Genomic DNA, 5,703 nt, shown 5'->3' with positions numbered 1-5,703 from the left:
GACAAATCCAAACTTTTGATTCCTAATTCTTCTCTATGAATCTCATTATCATCATCTTCTTTTTTTTCTTCTTTCAATTGTTGCTCTGTATTTTTACTCTATCATGATTTTTTTAATTGAATCTCCCCCATCATTTTAACAACCAATAGAATGTTATCACATTTATTGAACAATTTCACTTTAAATTTCTCCAAACTTGGAGAACCATCATAGAACAAATGTCCATTTTTCACTAATTCTTACTAGAAAATGTTCTAAAAAAAATCTTCATTTTATGATTTTTTTGTTATATGTTACATACTTTTCGTCTAAATATTCTCAAAACTCATTTGATATATGAATCAATTAAATAAAAATATATTTTACAATTTTTTACGTATAAATATTACATTTAATGCAGACAGAATATTATTATTTATATAATCAACAACCTTACAGTATACGTTAATAGTCATCAGTTTGAAATTGGTCAAATGAAGGTGTTATTGAAGTTCATCGTCGAAGTTTGTTGCCCGAGGTGGTTTTCAAAGTCCAGAGTTGGTCGCGTGAAGGTGGTCGTCGAAGTTGACCATCGAAGATAATTTTTATCGGACTTTATAGTTGGAAATAGTTGTCAGAGCCTGAAATTGGTTGCATGAAGGTGGTATTAGAATTGGTTGCCAAAGTTTGTCGTCAGAGGTAGTTTTTGAATCCTGAGTTGGTCATTGGAGTTGCTCGCTTGAATGTGGTCATCGAAGGTAATTTTCATCAAAGTTTGTGGCAGAGGTGATTTTTGTAGCCTATGAAGGTAGAGGTGGTCATTAGAGTGTTGTTGTCGATGGTGATTGCTGAAGCTTGAAATTGGTCGTCGGAGTTGGATCATCGAAGTTGTCATTGGAGGTGGTTTTTGGAGCTAGAAATTAGTTGTCAAGTTGGTCTTCCGAGGTTGTCAAAGCCTGAAATTGGTCAACGAAGGTGGTTGTCGGAGCCTGGAGTTGGTCGCCAGAGTTGCCACTGGAGGTGATTTGTTGAAGCTCAGAGTTGGTCGCTGGAGTTGTCATTGGAGGTGGTTGTCGGAGCCCGGAGTTAGTTCCTGGTGTGTAACAGTGATAGTGGCCGATGTGTGGAGTCACTAAAAACATTGGTTAGGCAGAGTTGTCATCGGAGGTGGTTGTTGGAGTCTGGAATTGGTCGCCAGAGTTGTTATCGAAGATGGTTGTCGGAACCTGAAGTTAGTTTAGAGTGTGATAGCGATAGTCGCCAACAGTGGCCGATTGGTGGAGCCATTAAAAACATTAGAAGAAGAGATATTTGGGGTGAGTTGTTAATATATACTAATTCAACTTCATCAACATTTAAAGTTGGTTAGCCAAACATTGAGTTGGTATATTATACCAACTTAACTCAACTCATGTTGGTAAACCAAACACCTCTAAAGGGTTGTTTTCAAATATAATAAAATGAGGCAACTTATTCACAAATATAGACATATTGATATTTTACTATATTTAAAAATATTTCCAATAATTTTGCTATTTAAAAAAGTTACTCTAATATTTCATATAATCTCTCTCTCTTTTTTAATTCACCAAATATTAATATAATTATAATACTTAGTAGCTTGTTTCGTTTTAGGTTTCTTACAAATGTTTAATTTTAGTCCCTATATTTTCAATAAATCTAAAGTTTAATCTAGGAGTGTTCAAATAACCCGACAACCCGAACAACCCGGATTACCCAACTCAAAATGTAAGGGTTGGGTTGGGTTGTGGGTTGGCTAAAAAAAATTTGGGTTGACCCATACCCAACCCGAATTGTAATATATATATATATATATATATATATATATATATATATATATATATATATATTCCTCTTTGTTTAAAGTTTGATTTCTTTGTATTGTTTATTTTTTGAATTTTTAATATTTTTCTTTTAAAATTGTTATGATATTTATCTTTGTTTAAAGTTTACAATAAATATCATAGATATTTGGTATTTAACATCTTAATTTTATGTGATTTATTTTTTTTTTATTAAAAATTTAAAAAAAATTATAACCCTACAACCCAACCAAACCCTTACATTTTAGGTTATAACCCTTAAAATTCGGGTTGGGTTGGGTTGGGTTGGAAACTTTATTTGGGTCATTTGAGTTGTCAATCAAACCAACCTGAATTTTCGGATTGGATAAAAAAAAATACTGTCAACCCAACCCATGTACACCCCTAGTTTAATCCATACTCGTCAGTTTATTGTTAACTTTCTAAAAGGAAAAAAAAAGTTCTCTATTAACATTTTTTTTATTACATGGTAATTATTATTATTTTGATAAAAATTAATTCTGAAATTTAGAATTTATTGAAAATAAAAGAACTAAATTTACTGAATTAAAGTATATAGATATAAATAAAATGAAATCGAAAATACACTATCAAAATAATATTTTAATCTAATTTATTTTATAATTATAGGATTAGGAAGTATGATTTATTTCTCATCTCCATGCATGGGATAGAAATAGTGGGAAAAAAAAAAAAAAAAATCTCATTCTCGTCCCTATCCTATCCTTGCTTGAAACTAAGATTCCTCATCCTAATTCAGGTAGGGGTTCCATAAACAAAATTTGACACATTAATTAGTTGTGGATAATTAATTACAAAAATATTTTTCTATATAATTAAGAGCCATTTTGTTTTTGTTTTTGTTTTTTTTTTCCTTAAAAAATAAAATAAAATAACATTTTTGTTATCGTAATTTGAGACTTGTTCAATTTTAGTTAAGATAGGTTTAATTTTACTTCCAATTTAATTTTAATAGATCTTGAATTGAGTCTTTATGCTAATTTATTCTTGATATTTAAAAAAGATATTTTGTTATCTATTGGCACTTTCATTATAAATTTAAAAAAATATATTAATACTTTCTTGCATGAAAATTAATATTATTATTTAAGAAAAATTAATAAAAATTAAATCTGATAAACTAAAATTTAAAATTTATAAAGGTATGTGGACTTAAATTGAAAATTGAAAAATAGGATATTTGTAATAGATAGCAAAATAAGGGGAAAAAATCTAAAATATAGCATATCTTTAAGAAACTTGCAAATATAGAAGTGTTGACCAGTCAGTTTTTGAATTTTTTCTAATTTCCAATTTTGTCATCCATTGTCTTGCAAATATGGACATTTAAAATTATTTTTTCTTTTCTCCAATTTTCTTCTTCCCCTCTCCTGTTTCTCCTTCTCCTTCTCCTCCCTTCCCTTTCTTCTTCTTCTTCTTCTTTTAATCAAGCTTGATTATAATAATGAAACATTATATATAAATAGCAAATGAAAACGGTTTTGAAAGAAATTACTTTTCTTAATCTTCAAATTTGCACAATTTCTAGAAACATTTCTTAAAAGTTTGAAAGAAGAAACGATAATAGTTATTAAACAAGTTTATTTCTCAAAGAACGAGAAATGAGAACGTTATCAAATAGATCAATAGATTTTTTTTTTAATTTTTTTTATATAGGACTTTAAAAATATGAAGTCTATTAGTAATAAATTTGGAAAAATGGCATAGATGGCCCAAAATGAAGGGCACAAATTAAAATATTTGTGTATATGTGTATCATAATATTTGTATATATGTGTATTGGTAATATCAATTATTAATGATATTAGTGATAGAACTTAGATAGATATCGGTCATATTCATTTATTAATGATATCAAACTTAGGTAGATATCAATGATAGAAGTTTATTAGTGATGAAAGTCTATTATTGATAATCATGATAAGAGTTTTTTTAATAATAGTCATTCATAGCTTTGAATGTTCATCTTTCTAAACTGATAGTCACTAATGAAAGCCTATAAGTGAAGTTACTAATATTTTCTATTATTGATAACTTATCTTTGATGATTTTTTTTCGCAGTTAATGACCATTTATAAAAGTCTATCATTGATAGCCAACTTAGTGAATTTAATTACTTAATAAAGTTGAATCTTGAACTAAAGTGTAAGTGAGATGCCTAGAAGTTATCATTGATAGTATATTATTAGCGATAGAAGCCATCAACTACAACATATTATTTGATGGAAAAAAGAAATGACAAAAGTTATCTCTAATAACATGTTATCAGTGATAAAAGATATCACGGATAATCACGATATAAGTGATATCAGTGATAGAACTTAGGCGATATTCATATATCGATAATATTAATGATTTTAAAAAAAACGATTCTATTTGATGAAAGTTTATCACTGATAACCACTGCTAAAAGCTATCGATGATAGCCACTGATAGAGGCTACTGGTGATATTCGCTAATAGAAACTATCAGTGATATGTGTATATCCGTGATATGACTTAGGTATATATCAATTAAATTAATGGTATTAATGATATTAGTGATATCATTTAGGTATACAACAGTGATCTATGAAGCACAGACACAGATACGGCTACACGATATGGATACGATCGGATACGACGATTCGTCAATTTCTAAAAAACTAAGATACGGATACGTCTAAGGATGCGTCATCTTTTATATGTTTTTTAATATATATATTTCTAAAAAACGAGGATATTGATACGTTGAAGATATCAGATACGTATCTGAGAAGTATCTGGAAGTATTGGTATCTGATACGTGTCTGATACTGATTTTTTGCCTCACATGAAGTATCTGTGCTTCATAGACAGTGATAGTCATTTATAGACTTCTCATTGATATACTTATATCACTTATAACTTTGAATGTTCATCTCTTTGAATGTTGATAGTTATTTATAAAAGTCTATCATTGATAGCCACTGATAGCCTTAAGTGTTAATATTTCAAGTTTGATTCCAATTGACAAAACTGTATCAATGATAACCAATGATGGCGGTAGAAAATTGAAAGCTAATATTTCAAGTGTTATTATTTCAAAGTTGTATTAATATTTCTCGAATTGAAAGCTATTGCTGAAAGCAGCTATCGGTTATAGTAATTTATAGTAGCTATTAATGTCTATCACCGATAATTACTATCAGCGATAAATTTCAATTTAAGAAAACCGAAAGAAGAAGTGCGAAATAGTGGGTTGTGTGTGAGTTTTTTAGTCATTTACCAATATGACTATCATTGATAGCTGCTATCAACAATATCTGACACTAATTTTGGGTCATATCTCTAGTATGTTTATTCTTGTGCTACATCTTTTATTATCTTAGGCCTAATTGTTTTTTGTGCAATCAACTCTTAAAAATATATGGATTAAATTTAAACAAAAATTTCAAAGCACATGAATAAAAAAAATACTTTACCCCCCTCCCCAAAAAAAAAAAAAAAAAGTTAGATCGTCATATATAAAAGACATATTTGGCAGTAATTCTAAAATAGTTAAAATCATTTTTCTGTTTTTAAACAAACATTTTAGAAGTGTAATGTTGAGTATTAATTATTTTGAGTGATTAAAAACACATTTCGATTTACCTTGAATATGACAAATGATTTTAACAATCTTAAAATCACTTTCAAACATGTATTAAAATTATCCATTCGATAATACTTGATGATTCACTCCCAATTTAGATTAAAAAAAGTTAATCAATTATGTTCCTAAACTATGAAATGTTGAATTTTAATGTTTGACCTAAAAATTGTTCCAATAATAAGATGGGAGAGATTTTTTCTTCCCGTGAAAAAGAGTAAGAAAATCAATGTGAATGCGGATGAGCATA

The sequence above is a fragment of the Benincasa hispida genome, chromosome 3 (genome assembly GCF_009727055.1).
Source record: "Benincasa hispida cultivar B227 chromosome 3, ASM972705v1, whole genome shotgun sequence".
In the NCBI taxonomy this organism is placed as follows: domain Eukaryota; kingdom Viridiplantae; phylum Streptophyta; class Magnoliopsida; order Cucurbitales; family Cucurbitaceae; genus Benincasa; species Benincasa hispida.
Note: the sequence above shows the minus strand (reverse complement) of the source record.